This window comes from Pogona vitticeps, chromosome 2, assembly GCF_051106095.1.
Source record: "Pogona vitticeps strain Pit_001003342236 chromosome 2, PviZW2.1, whole genome shotgun sequence".
Lineage (NCBI taxonomy): Eukaryota > Metazoa > Chordata > Lepidosauria > Squamata > Agamidae > Pogona > Pogona vitticeps.
This window is the reverse complement of record NC_135784.1, coordinates 181606945-181624551: the sequence shown is the minus strand read 5'-3', so window position 1 is coordinate 181624551 and position 17607 is coordinate 181606945. Positions and strand designations below refer to the sequence as shown.

At 47.0% G+C, this 17607-nt stretch overlaps 1 long non-coding RNA gene across 1 annotated transcript in view; it reads left to right on the top strand.

Moving 5' to 3' along the window:
- LOC110081763 (uncharacterized) overlaps window positions 1-7312 on the top strand; it is a 42477-nt gene extending 35165 nt beyond the window's left edge. Inside the window, exon 3 of the long non-coding RNA XR_013542313.1 lies at window positions 6694-7312. This is a non-coding gene — a long non-coding RNA (uncharacterized LOC110081763). The remainder of the gene's footprint in view (window positions 1-6693) is intronic.
- The last annotated feature ends 10295 nt before the right edge of the window (window positions 7313-17607 follow it).

Below are 17607 nucleotides of genomic sequence, written 5' to 3'. Positions count from 1 at the left end.
ACAGAGCCCTTTCTGTGATCACGCGAGCCGTAAGTCGCCGGATCACTACTCCCCTCCCCCCCCCGCAGCCAAACCTCAGGAGGTGGCTGTAGCCGCGGTGCTGGCACTTCGACAGGCAGCGGGTCAGGATACGGAGCAGTTGGCACTGGCAGTGGATCCAGAGTGGGGTCTCAAGGGGATTCCCCCTTCTGCTGCCACTTCCGGTTCCACCGCCACCACTTCTGGTTCTGCCGCGGCGGCGGCCCGCCACCTGCTGGGTTGTTGTTGTTGTTTTTCAGTGTGAGCACTGAGGCCCAAAAAGGTTTGCCGCCACTGCTCTAGGATCTTAACATCCCCCTCTTTGGAAGATGCAGGCAAGCAAGTGGAGGAACCCCCTCATCCTCTAGGCTTTGATTTAGTTGCCACTTTTCTGGGGACGTGGTGGCGCTGCGGGTTAAACCGCAGAAGCCTCTGTGCTGCAGGGTCAGAAGACCGGCAGTCGAAAGATTGAATCCATGTAACGGAGTGAGCTTCCGTCACTTGTCCCAGCTCCTGCCAACCTAGCGGTTCGAAATCATGCATAATGCAAGTAGATAAAATAGGTACTACCACAGTGGGAAGGTAACGGCGTTTTGTGTCTAGTCGCGCTGGCCACGTGACCACGGAAGATTGTCTTCGGACAAACGCTGGCTCTATGGGTTGGAAACGGAGATGAGCACCAGCCCCTAGAGTTGGACATGACTGGACAAATTATCGAGGGGAACCTTTATCTTTACCTTTTCTGACAGAAGTGCTGAGCAGCTGGGTTGGAGGCTCAACCTGCAAGGATGTAGATGGCTTTAATTCTACTCTGAAAGTCTCCAAAGCTAAGAATCTTTCCTTGAGTGGCTGCCATTATGACCTTTAATCTCAGAGTGCATAAACAGACAAGATAGCAGCTTCGCCATTGAAGGCAGAGCTGCCTTTAGAGGTAAAGGACAATTGATTGTCCTCTCATGAAGGAAATTCACATGTTTCTGGTTTTTGTTTGGTGATTGGTCATTGGGAGCTAAACACTGAGCATTATTTGGTTGTTGATTGTGAAGAGCCCATTGTCTCTATGGAGAATACGTTTTACCATCTTCTGTCTGTAAAATATGTGTTTAGCACATTTTGCATTATACGTATGCATGTTTTGCATTCAGCACAGTGTAGCGTTGTCCAAAATGGCCATGTCCATTCACAGCCCAAAGTTGCTTAGAAGCAGTGAACGCAGTAGCTGCTTTCGGGCTCCTGGCTGGCTGGACTGAATTTGGTTCAGGCAAATGGGGCTTGAATACAGGAGTGACAACCTCCACTCAAAACATTAACTGTGTGTGGCACACAACTAAACATTCCTATCTTTCTTACTCACAAATAATCCATATAGGCCCAGTCTGGATTTGGCCTGCTGTATGTGAGTAGGGGGTGTAAAACTTGGAGCCAATGGAGTTTATCTTTCTTCAGCCCCCTGTGCGAGGGATTAATTTAAAGGGAGAATAATCAGGGGCAGAATTAATTAACACCCCCTCTTGACATAAACACCTGCACGAGGTGCTCCCGATCTGCCTCAGGTTCTTGTGTGCCTATTTGCATATTTTAAAAAGGAAAGGGATTTTTGTTTTCTGAGACACCTTTAAAGGAGGGTTGGACAAATTAATGGAGGATTGAAGTATCGTGGTGGCTGGTCAGGAGGGCTATGCAGTGGCTCCAGGATGCATCTTAGTACAGTACCAGTTGCTGGGGGGCACAAGCAGGAGGGTGCTATTGCTTTCCTATTCTGCTTGTGGGCCTCGGGCTGGCCGATCTGAGAAGTCGGAGGCTAGACCGCTTAGGCCTGTGATCTAGCCGTAGACTCCTGCCGGCTGATCATTCCTCCGTGATACTCCACGCCATTCCTGATGATCCTGTTCTGTTTCGGTTTTCTCCATCAGTCGGTTAGCATTCTGTGAAGATTGAGCTCAGACAGTCTTTATTGGGATGTCTAGCCTTCCCAGCCCTCGATGGTTTTTGCTCTTCTGCCATACCTTTGTGTTCCCTCCGTGTCTGCTGCTACCTTTGTCTTTGCAACCAAAGCAACAATGGTCCCTCTGGATCATCAGAAGTCGAAGCAAAGATGGGTAGGCAGGAGAAAGTGTGGCAGCAAGTACCAGACCAAAAGTCAGACTGTCAGTGTTTCCTCTCCTGATAGGGTTCAGTCTGTCCATCTGTCCCTCTACATCAGAGGCATTCCGATCAAGGCTCAGCAGTGAAGCATAGTGTTGCCATATTTAAAGTTAGTACCTAGCATCTTCCAGACAAAGGGACAAAAACCTCTTCACAATACTAGAGGTGGGAAAGGCCACTTCTCATACAATAACTCCCAGAATGTCCCAGCTAGCAAGGCTATCCACCCTTTGCACTGGGTGTCTTTAGATTGTGAGCAAAGGCAGTCATTTTTTTAACTGAGTTTGTGGAAGTTGGGTGGGTAGCTCGGTGGGTTAGATATCTAGCTGCAGACCCAGTGGTTGTGAGTTCAGTTCCTCACTGGAGAGGAGAAGAGCCAGCCTGTGTGGCCTTGGGCAAGCTGCCCAGTCCCAGAGTGCCCCCCAGAAGAAGGGAATGCTTCTGAGTATTCTCTACCTAGAAAACCCTGGAAGGGGTTGCCATAAATTAAAACTGATTTCGTGGTGCATAATTCTTATTTTTATGGAAGCTGCTCCAGAAGACTTTCTGGGTGAACAACTGGATTAAAAAAAATACTTCCTATAAATAAAAGTGGAGCATTAGCCCAAAGGCTAAGCAGTGGTGTTGCTCATGAAGTAAAACAATAGCTTGATGGCTTGAATATCTACAAGGAGTTTGGAGAAATCCTTCCTCTTGCTGATGACTTTGTCTGGGATCTGGAGAATTGCCACTGCCATCTGCTGGTCAAGCTGGGTTATGCAGGCTGTCCAAAGGCTGGTCTTCTCTAAGCGCTCTTCCATGCAGTTTTATGAGTTCCTGGTGTTCTGAGGCTGCTCTGGGTCTTTCTGGATCTTTTTGTTGCAGGTTTGAATAGATCATCCCAGTGCTTGAATCACACAGTATTTGTTTTCATTGCATGGATTCTCCACAGAGCTTTCTAAATTTATTTATTACTTTTGCACTATAGCGTTTAATTGTCCTACAGCAGGTGTACACCCAGAAACTCTGGCCAGTACATCTAGTAGTGAAGACTTCTGGGAATTGTAGTCCAAGAAAACCTGGGCTACCCAAAGTTGGAAACTATTACACCACATTAGTGTAGAGGAAGCTGGAGAATATAGCTGTTTATCATCTCTTCCCTAGTCTTGTTGGCAACTAAAAGATTGCATTTCCACTATCTGAAGATCTTTCATTAAAGCTTGGTGAGTGCTTAATTACAAAATTAGTTTCAAATGCTTTTCATTACAGCAGGCATAGCCTGGAACGGTGTGTTATTCTTAGGTAAACCCATTTCTCTGCAAAATAGCACAAGAATTGAAATCTCCTCCAGCAGCATATTTCAAACAAATAAATTTGTTTTTCCTATCAGCTTTCTTTTCTGTCCAGCTTTCACACCCATACATGGTGGTCGAGTACACAAAAGTGTGGATGATTTTGGCCTTGATCTGCAGTGACACTTCCTTACACTTGATCTTTTCCAATTTCTTCATTGCTGCCCTTCTGAGTCTTAGTATTCTGATTTCTTAGCTGTAGTATCCATTTGGATTGATGACTGACAAGGTATACTCATTCTTTCTCTCTTTTATTATCTTCAGTGTCAACATTAAAGTTGTGCAGTTCTGCACAAGTCAAGCTTTTTGTCTTCTTGATGTTCAACTGCTGTCCTGGTTTGGCACTTTCTTCTTCCACTTTCATCGGAAGTCATTTGAAGTCATAGCTGCTTTCTTCCAGAAAGATGGTATGGTCTGCATATCTTAAATTGTCCATGTTTCTTCCACCAGTTTTCAGTTCCCCTTCATCTGAATCTAGTCCTGCTTTCCATATGATATGTTCTGTGTACAGACTGAACAGATAAGAGGATAAAATGCAGCTTTGTCTGACACCTTTGCCTCTAGGAAACCATTCTGTCTCTCCATATTCTGTCTCAGTGATAGCTTCCTGTCCACAATACAGGTCACGCATGAGGACAGTCAAGTGTTGAAGCACCCCCATTTATTTCTGAACAATGTGTAGCTTCTCATGACCCACACAGTCAATGACTTTGCTGTGGTCTATAAAGTACAGACTAATCTTCTGAAATTTTTTGGTGCACACCAGTAGTGGTTTACCATTGCCTTCTACTGCATAGTACTAACAAGAGTTAGCTTGAGTGTCATTACCATTGTCTGTGAAAGCTCCTTCACCTGTGTCACCTTCCACTACTGCTGCTGCCAGTAGTTGCCTTTCAGGAGTGCCCCCCCCCCCATTACCACTGGAACCCATCCATTCTCTTGTGCTCATGTGGCTGTTATTTCCTGAAGAGAATGAATGTGTTTTATTCTGATGTCTCAGGTGTGACCACTCTGCCTTGGGTGACCCTCCTAGAAGTCCATGTTTGTAATAGAGTCTGGCTCTTGATGGCATTGCCCTCAACGTCTCTGACATACTCAACCCCTCTCACCATGTTGAGGTGCGCATCCACAAGAGCCAGAGAATGCAAAAGATAAAGAAAGATAAAACACAGAAGTTTCTGATGATCTGATTTCTATTCTCTTTTTTAAAAAAAATGAGACAAAGACTAGCGTAAAAACAAGTCATGTGTATATAAACAATATGTAAACAAGTGTCTATGTGTAGCTGTCAACAATAACAAAATTTGCTAAATAAACAATAACATACAGTAAAACACCTGAACAAGGAAATATCAAAAACTACCACGTCTTTCAATTTCAAGGTTTTCCTCATACAATATGTATGCATTCAAGTTATTCTGAGTAATTTTTTAAACAAGATGAGGGGGGGAAAGCTTGCCCCAGGTCATCAACAGAAGAACTAACATTCTGTATTTTTAGGTCTCCCTCTGTCCTCCTGTTGATGAGCTCCAATATTTCTGTCAGTTCCTTTCACAACCAATCCCTGGATGGTATATTGTTGCCCCCCCCCACCCCAAAAAATGCACACTATAAAATTTCTAGTTGAAAACTGCCTGCAGCAAGTGTTTAAACCTTTGGTCTACTCTAGTTAATGTTTTAATATAAAACATGCCAACAGCATTAAAACAGAGAGCAACAGTTCTCTTTGTTGCTGAAAAGAACGCTGAACAAGTACAGACCCTAACTGGCCACTCCACTTCATACAGTGGTGCCTCGCTTAACGACGTTAAGCGAAAACATTGTAAGTGATGGGAATGGTCAGTTCTGGATTTAATCCTATATAACAGTAGCTCTCATCTATCCTTCCTGAGTGATTGATATTTGGCCAAGTCCCTTCTCAATGTAAGATCCGGGAATAGGGTAATCATTTTCTAATATGTGGGAGATGATGACTATCATATAATTAAAATGTTTGATACCTGTTTTCCAAAAACCCACCTCAAAATCCAGAAATTTAGTCTTAAATTTATTGTGATTCCTATTATATAGGGACTGCTTCAAGGTCTGTCCAAAGTAAAATCATCATTATCATCATCATCAAGATACAGTTTATATACGTATACACCTTAATATACATTATTTCCCTATAAAATAAATAAGCCTTTCAAAATGATTCAGATAGGAACTGGTTAGTTCTGGTGCAAACTTTAATTCCACAGCTGTTCCAGAAACGTGGGCTGGGAGGTGTCAAAACATGATGGCCCCCTTCACTAGAGGACAGAGACGCTGTTTGGGGCATTAAAACTTCTGGCCTGTCTAGATCCTATGGTGGGAACATGGGAGAGGGCCTTCTGTGCCTGCTCCCAGACTCTGGAACTCCCTCCCACAGGAGGCCAGGCTGTTTCCCCATCTTTGTTGTCCTTCTGCAAGCAAGCAAAGACCTTTCTGTTTAGGCAGGTGTTTCCTTAGTGACCAACTGTCTAGGAGACAGGGTGGATTCCAATTTAAATCACAATTTAACTTCTTTAAAAATCAGATTTAGTTTTATCCACCTGCTAAGAGACTGTGGTTTATATTTTGTTGTTTCTAAATCTGTTTTTGTAATGCTTTTACCTTACATTTTTAATATAATATTATTAGTTGTTCCTTAACGTTTGAATAATTCACTGTTTCTAGCTTTTAATAATGTGCTTTTAATGACGCAAGCTCCTTTGGGTCATTTTTTAGGAGAAAGGAGGTGGGGAGGAAATGTTTTTAATAAAACAAAACAGAGTAGAACACATTGAAGATCTTTTGTTAAGCTTAACAGTTTTTCAAAGTTGGCCATCTAACTAGGGGATTCTGGGATTTGTAGTCTAGAAATTCCCTCCTCTTCTCCATTCTAGGTACTGTACTCCTTACCAGATAGGAAGTCTGTTCCTGTGATGCTGCTCAGTGGCAACATTTCTTGGATGGCCTTGTCTGAAAAAGAGCTGGAAGATAGATATATATATATTTGGCAAGAGTTCCTCTGTGTACTTCCTCTTTTGCCGCTGGGGGAGCAAACCAGGTGGAGAACAGGTGGCGCCCCTTTGGCTGAGCAGCTTCAGAGTGCTATTTATTTGATGGAAGAGATGGTGGTTGTGATGATAATGGGCGATGCATGTACTGTAATCTGTCTCTCTCTCTCTGTGTGCAGATTGTTCTTCTGTCTCCCTTGCCAGCCTTTCTGTCTGGCTGTCTGATTCATGGAAAATCCCTGCCTGAAGAACTGGCAGAAGTTCCATTGCTGGAATGCCTTGAAAACTGAAACTACGCTGTACTGTAGAGACAGCTCAAGACTTCCACATCATCCCTCTCCTGCTGCTCATTTCCATGTTCATCTTCTGTATGGCACTTAGTGGTATCATGGTAAATTTGAAGATCCCCATCGTTACAGTCTCCATAGCTGATGGTGCCCCTATTTCCCATAAGAAAAGTCTTAAAATGCAGGCAGTTGAATTGGATCAGCAAATGGGGAATAGATATTTTTTAAAGGTAATGGCTTTTAATTGCCCATTCAGGGTGAAATCACACTCAAATACTTTGCATTACAACAGGAACAGCCTGCACCTGTATATTGTTCCTGTGCAAATCATTTTCTTTCCCAGTTGCTGTGAGAATTGCAGTAAACTCCCAAGCAAGCAGAGAAGCCTAAAGTGGGGGTGGGTTGGGTGAGTAGTGGATGATGCCATCACAGAAAATCTTAGGGCTTTGATCCTGCAAGTCCTGGCTCCTATACATCACAGATGGTCGTATAAAATTATGCAAAGCATGTATTCTTCTGCGTGGTCTTCTGTGAATGCACACAATAAGGGTTAAATCAGCGCCTGCGCTGGTCTCCTCGGAACATTCGAGAGCTCTGTAAAAGAAACATTGTTAGAATGACCTACACTGCGCATGCTCCGCCCACCCAACGCTCAGTTCCATTTCTCCGCCGTGCGAAGTGGTTCTTCTCGGCTGAGCTCTTGCTTTTCCTACGATTACTAGTCTTTTATACGGATTCTTCGACTTTTGGACTGTTTTTGGACTTCTCTTCTGCCTACCGTTTTGGTTCCTTGTCGTTTCGGACTTCTCCGCGCTTCGCGCAGTGAGTTATTCTGTTTCCCGCCTTTTCTCTGCTGGCCGTTACCCTCCCGGGGCCTATGCCTCCACCACCATCTGGGCCCTTTAGTCGCTGTGTCGTGTGCGCTGCTAAGATCCCCTTCCAGGACGGCCACGACACCTGCCTTTTCTGTTTGGGGGAATCCCATTCTCCCCAAAATTGCAGGCATTGCCAGGCATTTACTAAAGCGGCTCTCAAGGCGCGGCAGCAGAGACTAAAGCTCCATCTCTGGAACTCTGCTTTGTCGGCTTCTACTCCGGCTGCTATGGAGCTACCGGCCTCGTCCTCTACCTCTCTCTCCGAAGGCCCTCCGTCCCAACCCCCTGCTTCAGGCTCTGCGGATATGCCCATACCAAAGCCATCCAAGAAGACCTCTGGGCCAAAACGAGCAGCCGCTTCTAAAATGGCTGATCCTTCGGCCAAAGCGGGAAAAAAGGACAAGGGGAAGGCAGCAGCTAAACCTAAGGACCCAACCCCGCAGCCCGCTGCTATGACTACGAGGGCTCCTTCTCCCCTCATTGAAGACTCTTCGAGGGACAAGAATTCTGTCTCAGGGGTGCCTTCTCCCCCGCGTTCTCGCCAAACTGAACCACTGTTACCCCTTGGCATTGCTTCACCTACGCCAAGCCAGCTTGTGCAAGCTACCACAAGCTTGGGTTTAGCCCCTTTCAGCCCTGTATCCACCGGGCGGGCTTCTTCGGTTCAGTCTACATCTCCGGTGCCCTCCCGACAGCCTTCCTCGCCGGGCAATAGGCTGGGAAAGAAGAAGCACCGCTCTCGGGATCGAGATCGCTCACCCCGGAGAGGCAGCAGGGAGCGGCGTCGACGCTCTCGACGTCGATACAGTTCGACCTCCGGAGATTCTTCCTCCTCCGAGTCGACGCATAGACGTCGAAAACATCGTCGTCGTCGTCGTTCCCCCTCGTCGTCGACCTCGACGTCGTCGGATCGGCATCGACGTCGTCGCCGAGTCAAGTATGTTTATTTATCCTCAGCGTCGTCTTCATCGACACCGAGGAGACATCGACGTCGACGCCACAGGAAAGTTGGGTCTCATCCTCAACAGCCAGGGCAAGCTCAACCTGCTCCACCCGTCCAGTCTATCCCCGTGGCGTCGCTGCCCCCACCTATACCACATCCAGGGGTTACACCCCCTGTTGCTACCCAACCATCGGGCAAGAAGAGACATCATGACTCATCGTCGGAGGACGAAAACCCCTTTTTCCCCCAGTCTTCCGACTCTGATTCTGAACCTCCCACACAACCACAGCCTCACGACTTACCGGTTGGGGAAACTGTTGGGTCCGATACAGGGGACCCGCATGAACCGTCACCATCTGAAGACTTTTCGTCTTATGCCCAGATGCTATCTAGGCTGGCCAAGTCTTTGAAGCTCCAGGTTGACGAACCAACGCCTCCGGAGGAGGACCTCTTCTTCGGGGAGGCTGCCAAAGGGAGATCCCCCCCGCCTAGTCTCCCCCTTTTACCAGCTCTCCTGAAAATCATCCAGGAATACTGGGAGCGCCCATCGGCCGCTATACCCTTACCTAGGCGCACAGAGAACATGTATAAGATCTATGGGGACAACGCAAAGTTTTTATTGAAGCATCCTATCCCCAATTCTCTCATAGTGGAAACCAGTTGTTCTAGACCATCCGGCAGAGCCCATGTCGTTCCAACCAATAAAGAGGGCAAGAAACTGGAAATAATTGGTAGAAGGCTTTATTCACTTATAACATTCATGCTTCGTTTGGACAATTATCAAACGGCTCTTGGAGCCTACCATAAACAACTGTGGCTCAAGATCCTTCCCGGTCTAAAGTTGATTCCGGAGGAGCATCGCCAGGCCTTTCTCAACATTTATGAGGAGGCACAGACTGTCTCCAAGCACCAGAGGAGTGCGACAAGGCATTCAGTTGAAGCAGCCGCTAGGATTCTCGTTACAGCCATTACTTTGCGCCGACACGCTTGGCTGCGTGCGGCTACTATCCTGGATGATGTCAAGTCCAAGGTGGAGGACTTGCCATTCGACGTCTCCGGTCTCTTCAGTCAGAACACCGACAGTCATCTGGAGGATCTACATAAAGCTAAGAAAACAGCTAAATCTTACTACATCCAAACACAGCCTAAGTTTAGCAGATATCAATGGAAAAGGTCTCCACCGCGTTATAGCCAAAACCCACAGCAATTCCGACACTTTAAGGGTCCGGCTCAATCAAGACCGTCACAACCTCCTTCCGCAGCCTCTACTTACCGTTCGCAGCAGCCGTCACAGAGGCGACAGTCCTATAAACCCCCCGCTAAGAAACATAAGCAGTATCTTTGACTCGGACACAAGACTTCAGCCATATTTCCAAAACTGGTCAGTTGTAACAAACGATTCCTGGGTTCTCAACATTATCTCATCAGGTTACCGTCTAGAGTTTATCGAATATCCCCCTTTAGGTCAGGCACGGTATACCTCATCCGATCCTGTCCTAGAAGAGGAGGTTCAAACTCTTTTGCAGAAGGGTGCCATTCAAAAGGTACCCATGCGGGACTTGGCAAACGGTTTTTACTCAAGATATTTCGCGGTCACCAAAAAAGGAGGCGGCATAAGACCCATATTAGATCTAAGAAAACTGAATACTTACCTCCGACCACGCCGGTTTCGGATGATAACCTTGGACTCCATCATTCATCTCCTGCAAAAGAAAAATTGGTTTGTTCTCATAGACTTAAAGGACGCTTATTTTCATATAACGATTCACAAAGACCATCGCAAATTCCTCAGATTCATCTTCCAGGACAGTGTATATCAGTTCCTTGTTCTACCGTTCGGGTTAGCGACGGCGCCTCGCACGTTTACGAAATGCATGGCGCCAGTGGCAGCTTACCTCAGGTTGAATGGTGTTCATGTATTTCCGTATATCGACGATTGGTTAGTGGTCGCCCGGTCCAGACGCAGAGCACTCAGGGACACGCGATTTATACTTCACCTTCTCGACAATCTGGGACTCAGGGTCAATTTCAAGAAGTCTCGTCTGCGCCCATCCAAGGTGGTACAGTATATTGGCGCCACTCTGAATGCCCGCAAGGGCAGGATCTTCCTCCCTACGGACAGGATACTCAAGCTCCACAGGGCAATAAAGAAGTTTCGACCGGGCCACACGGTGTCGGCCAAGCATGCCCAGCATCTTCTGGGGCTAATGTCGTCAACAACACCTGCGTTAGCCCACGCTCGCCTCAAGCTCAGATCATTGCAGAGTTGGTTCCTCTCTCTGTTCCATCCCCAACTCGATCACCCCAGGAAGCCTCTACTGGTAACCCCAGAATTAGCGCTACAACTTCAATGGTGGGATTATGCCCCGCATTTACGGATTGGACGGCCGTTCCGTCCCTTGCGTCTCACCGTTCAGGTTACCACAGATGCGAGCCCCACGGGGTGGGGGGCTCACTGCGGATCCCATCGCGTCCATGCTCTCTGGTCAATCCAGGAACGGAACCTTCATATCAACCACCTCGAAATACTAGCAGTGTTCAAGGCACTCAAGGCTTTCCTTCCCTTAGTGCAGGGCCGCGGCGTGCAAATCGTTACCGACAACACCACTGCCCTTTATTACATAAACAAGCAGGGTGGCACGCACTCCCAGTCGTTACTCTACCTAACAGTGACCCTTTGGGAATGGTGCATGATACACCACATATACCTTGTCGCAGTCCACATAGCCATGGACGACAACACTCTAGCAGACGAACTCAGTCGTCGCAAAAGCCAGATGCACGAGTGGGAGCTAGATGCGGCAGTATTTCATCGTCTCTGCCTCCGGTGGCAGACTCCGGTGGTAGACCTATTTGCCACGCACCACAATACCAAGTGCCCTGTTTATGCGTCCAGGGCGGGGATAGGAAACAACTCTCTCGGCGACGCATTTATGATCCCATGGGACATCGGCCTGCTTTATCTATTCCCTCCGTTCCCTCTAATTCAGAGAGTGCTAGTGCAGCTTCGGACTTACGCAGCGGAGGCGATTCTCGTCACACCGTTTTGGCCACGCCAGCCGTGGTTCCCAACCTTGAGGGACATAGCAGTGGATTCGGTCAGGCTTCCGACGTTCCCATCCCTCCTCACTCAGGGCAACGGCAAGATTTGCCACCCGGATCTCCATACCTTACGTCTAACAGCGTGGAGGATATCCCGGAGATCAAGGAGGTACTAGACAGATCCAGAAAATCTTCAACTTCTACGCTGTACTCTTACAAATGGAAGAGTTTCCTCAAATTCACTGAGTCAAAGGGGTGGCAGGCGTCCCCGGCGTCTCTCTCCACCGTGTTGCAGTTCCTTCGTCACCTATTTGATTTCGGATTGTCCGTGTCCACTTTGAAAGTTTACCTTGCAGCGATCGTGGCCTTTCAACCTAGGGGCTCTCCCTCATCCCAGCTTTTCTCTCATCCAACTGTGAGAACTTTCCTCAAGGGTCTTACACACCTCAGACCTCCCAACAAGCCGCTGATACCTCAATGGTCACTCCACCTTGTTTTGAATGCCTTGATGAGGCCCCCATTTGAGCCTCTTGCCACGTGCTCTTTGAAACTACTATCTCTCAAGGTATCCTTCCTAGTGGCGATCACGTCTGCCCGCAGAGCCAGCGAGTTAGCGGCCCTCAGGGCTGACCAGCCTTTTCTGCAGTTTTTCCAGGACAAAGTCGTTCTGCACACAGATGTGTCCTTTCTTCCGAAAATCGTCTCAGAATTCCACCTCAGTCAACCTTTGATTCTTCCTACACTATTTCCCAATCCGACTAGTGACACGGAGCGCATGCTCCACACTCTTGATGTTCGGAGAGCGCTGTCCTTCTACGTTGCCCGCACCAAAGAGTTCAGGCTGTCCCCCAAGTTATTCCTCTGCTTCTTTGGACAGAAGAAAGGTCTACCAGCCTCTCCGTCTTCAATATCACGATGGATAGTCTCTACAATCTCTTTAGCTTATGAGGTCCAGCATCGCCCTCCTCCAGAGGGATTGCGTGCCCACTCTACTAGAGCTGTGGCATCCTCAATGGCTCTCCTGCGAGGAGTCGACCTACCGGATATCTGCAGGACTGCTACGTGGTCACGTGCGTCCACCTTCATATCACACTATAGGTTGGACGTTAGAGCCAAGAAGGAAGCAGTTTTTGGAAGAGCAGTCCTCACCTCTATCTTTCAGTGACGGCCCACCATCCGGTAAGCAAGCTTGCTAATCACCCTTATTGTGTGCATTCACAGAAGACCACGCAGAAGAAAGACGGGTTACTTACCTGTAACCATGGTTCTTCAAGTGGTCATTCTGTGAATCCACACAAACCCACCCAACCTCCCCACTATCCGTCCCTGTATGCCTACGACATTCTGGTTATCTGGGGCGGATAAATGGAACTGAGCGTTGGGTGGGCGGAGCATGCGCAGTGTAGGTCATTCTAACAATGTTTCTTTTACAGAGCTCTCGAATGTTCCGAGGAGACCAGCGCAGGCGCTGATTTAACCCTTATTGTGTGGATTCACAGAATGACCACTTGAAGAACCATGGTTACAGGTAAGTAACCCGTCTTTTTTGCCAATAAGCTCTGCTTCCTTATGCCAGGTTCTCCACCCCATTCCTATTCTCATTGGGAAACACAAGCCAGGGAGAAACCTGTGCAACCCCAGGTGGAAAATAACAGAGGCATTCTCCATGCCTCTCTCTGCATGGAGAAGGGGAAATAAAGGAAAGGGGTGTGCCCAAATGAAGAAGATAAATGGGTAAAACTTGGTAGACACACACAGAGAGAGGACTAAATCTGAAATGACTGGAAGTCTACTTCTGGTTTTGCAAAATGTGTATTTTTTTTTACAGTGTTAAATTATTGGAGTGGGGTGATTGGCGTGTTGCAACCTATTTAAATGGTGAATTACCGCTCCTGGAACAATAGTACTTTTTTTTTTACTGGCAGTGAAGTTAGGTCTACAAAAACAGCCTTAAGGACGTGCCTGTGGCCCCAGAGCCATAAATTGAGCCGCCTTACCTTGTCAGCCGCCCAGAATGGTGCTCTGTCACTGGATGGGTAGGATAAAAATGCAGTCAATGAAGATCATTCAGGTCAAGCACTTAGATATAATTGCCTCCTACTGGTCAAAATGCAAAAGAGTCAATTTCTGGATTCGATTGGAAGCATGGATCCAAAATCTTTAATGAAGGGGCAAGTGGGAGATAACATGTTCAACTGTTGTCCAAAAAACTAACATTTCCAAGCTTTGTGTTCCAGGTTTCAGATGAGTCAGATGCTGTATTTGATGAGAAATGACAGAAACAACTCAGGGAAAACAAGGGGGGAGGGGATTAAAGGACAACAGCATGCAAATATTTTCCAGAAGAGAATGAAGGTGCCATAGCAATTTTGCACTTAAATCGCTAGTTATGGAAGGAAGGCATGTTAGCTACTAATCCCAACTTCTTCTTCTTCTTCTTCTTCTTCTTCTTCTTCTTCTTCTTCTTCTTCTTATTCTTCTTATTCTTCTTATTCTTCTTATTATTATTGTTGTTGTTGTTGTTGTTGTTGTTGTTTACAGAATACAGTGGTGCCTCGCTTAACAATGATAATTGGTTCCCCAAAAACCGCTGTTCAGCGATTTCATCGCTAAACGAAACATGGTTTCCCATAGAAATGCATTGAAAACCAGATAATCCGTTCCAATGGGAACAGATTGCCGTCCTTAAGCGAAAATCACCATAGGAAACATCGCTAAGCGAAACACGGTTCCCCAATTGAAATGCATTGAAACCTATTCAATGCATCTCAATGGGGGGGGGGAAATTACAACAAATTTTAAAAGAGTCGGAACAAAGTCAGATTAGTTTAACAATGGGTTTATTAAGTGCATTTATGATTTCAAGCATTCTAAACATTTTTAAAACATTTTTAAACATTTTTTAAAAAGCCAACAGGAGGCTGTCAAAACCATCGTTAAGCGAAACAGGGGGACCCAAACTGTCATCGCTTTGCGAAGCATGGTCCCAAACATTGCTATGCGAAAATCGCCCATAGGAACCATAGTTAAACGGAGCGCAAGATTGCTCCGAAAAAGTCATCGCTAAGCGATTTCATCGTTAAACGAAGCAATCGCTAAGCGAAGCACCACTGTATTCTATGTTTTTGCCCTTTGATAGTTAAGAGTTATCTGTAAGGAGATAAAAACAAGAAGGTCACTAAGCTCCTGAAATGGTTGATCATTCCTTTCTTCTTCATGGGGGCACTTATGGGATTGTGCTCCTTGCCCAAGGCTACACAGAAGCACAGAAAAAGGAGATTCTTTTCCCATGACAGAAGCAGCAGAAGGATTCTAGATGTCCGTTTGATCTGTTTCTAGCTGTCAGCTGTTCACACCTGCCATTTTTTAAATTATTATCCACAAAATCTTGTTGTGTCCAGGAAACTGATGGCGACACACTATTTAAAGAGGAGAGGTGGAGGGCAGGATTTTTGTTTTATCTGTTCCAGTTTATGGGACTATGTAGTCCCTGTTTCTGTAAGAAAGGAAGTAAAGGAGAAAACAGCTTCCTGAGATGGTCTCTGAGCCAGCCTTTCTCGTCCCTGATGACGTCACAGTGTCAGGGCAGATCCGTCCCTCTTGCCACCCTGCTTGCTTTGTTGCATGAACTCAGCCTGTTCTTCTCCACTTTGTTCTGCCCTGGGCACTACTTATGAACCACATTTCAAACCTGTTTTTTTCTCCTATTTTGTCAAGAGGATGTTCTCCTCTTCCCAGTATTACCCTGATGCCACAGTGCTGTGAAGTTGGAAAGGCTAAGAAGGGAGTAACTGGCCTAGGGTCTCCCTGGGAATGCAGGATAACAGTGGGATTTGAGGCTGGGTCTCCCAAAGGGCAGCCCAACCCTCTTAAACCCTACAGCCCAATGGCTTCCGATCCATTTGTATCCCACGCTTTCCTTTCTGGCACACAGTATTGCCCCATTTCATATGGGATGATTCTTGTTGATCTGTAAAACAGATTAGGCTGAGAGAAAAGCCCCTGACCCGAGATTATTTAGTGAACTGAACCGGCTCACTTTTAAGCCAGCCAGGCCAATACGGTGCCCATTGGACTACACTACCTTCCCCAGCGGGGTGCTAACAACCTTCAGCAAGGCAGGACCAACACACCTGACTTTGGCGCTGGTGCTCCATCGTTTTCCTTGCTAGGCTGTAACCAACATAATTGAAATAGAACTTACTGTATGACCCGATTCACAAACTGTTGGGTGACCGTGATCCAGAAGGGGCCATATTTGTGGCCAGAAGAGCGAGTGGCTCCTTACATTCGCTGTCTGTCCCATGGAAGCAGCCAACTAGCTGCCTTTGTAGCCTCTGTAACTGGAAGTAGCAAAAGGCTTCCCGCCAATGCTGCTTAAAGGTGAAGGTGGTGGCAAAATACTGATTCCCCTGCTTGGTGGGGTGGGGGAGAGGGTTTCTCCTTTTGTTTCTTGCAGATCTCCTGTGTGGCTTTAAGAGCTCTGTGGCAAGGAGAAATCCCACAGCAGGGGAAGAAGCCCTTTGCCACTTCTGCATTTCCTTGTTGGACTGTTACTTTTGACCTTTCCTTCCATTCACCCAAATTCCACCAGAAAACAGGATGAGCAGAGGAGTTTTTCCCCATTTGCAAAGCAACAAAGGCAGCAGAGTGAAACGAGGGCATATTAATGCTGCCCAGTGTGGTCTTGTTCGCTCTCACCATAAGAGTACGTGGCATCGTTTTAATTCCGCTTTGTGCATGGGCTTTGAGGTTCAGAGAAGCCTCATGGCATCACATACGTCGGCCTTCTCTGGCCTGCCACCCTCCAGATGTGTTGACCTACAACCCCTGTCGTCTTCACTTAGCATTTTCTTGTGTGACTGGGGACCGTGGGAATTGTGGTCCAACACATTTAGGTGGTTCCTCACCACAACAGTATATTTTAAAAAAATTGGTAACCATTTTAACATCTCTCTCCTTTTCTCTCTCACATACATTCAGACGTCCACAAAAGGCAAAAAAAAAAGGGTCTCGTGGAACATTCAACGCTGTCGGTGAGTTTTGTCAATGAGGTCAAACCATCGACTGTTGAGTGTACCTTGTGGCCTCTACAGACGCTGGAAGAGAAGAATGATTCGTAAGAGGACACCCATGCTGACTGGGCTGAGGAAGATGCAAAGGAGAGGTTTCCCACAACATGTGCTCAGCCTGTGGAGTGTCCAAAGGGATCAGTGCATGAGATACCCATGCCAGGAAACAAAAGGGATTGGGTGATTGTTCTCTCCTACTTTGCACAATGGAGTTCTCATTAGAGATGGGGGTATTCGTATACAAATACAAATACCCCACACACAGCTGGAGTTAACGAGGGTCCGCCCCCTGGGGCCAGACTGTCCATTCACATATCTGGTGGTGGTGACCTCACTCATCCTTCCAATCACTCCCGGAGCCCTGCTGTCCTAGTCAGTCCAGGCAAGGGAAGGGAGGACGAGTCTCCCTGTACAGCTGCTGAGTTGCTCGCCGAGCAGAAAGAGAGCAGGGCTCCGGGAGTGATTGGAAAGGTGAGTGAGGTCACCTCGCCACTGGATGTGTGAGTGGACAGTCCGGCCCCAGGGGGTGGACCCACGTTAACTCCAGCTGTGGGGGGGTATTCGTATTTGTATACAAATACCCCCCTCTCTAGTTCTCATTCAAGTTGCTTTGCAATGGACAGGTAAAACTCCAAAGGAGAGGACAGTCGTGAGTATCGCAAAAGCCACCTGAGTTCATTGAGAGTGGATAGACTGCTAATTGTCATGACATTGTTTGCTCTTTTTGCCTTCTGCATGAACACTGGCCCAGATGCATACTGGCACTATTAAGGCCATGGTATCTATGGTCATCTAGATTTTTGTAGAGAAGAGGTCATCAACCACTTGTCCGCGGCCCAGTCCGTAGCCTGAGGGGGGCTTAGGCCGCGAAGAC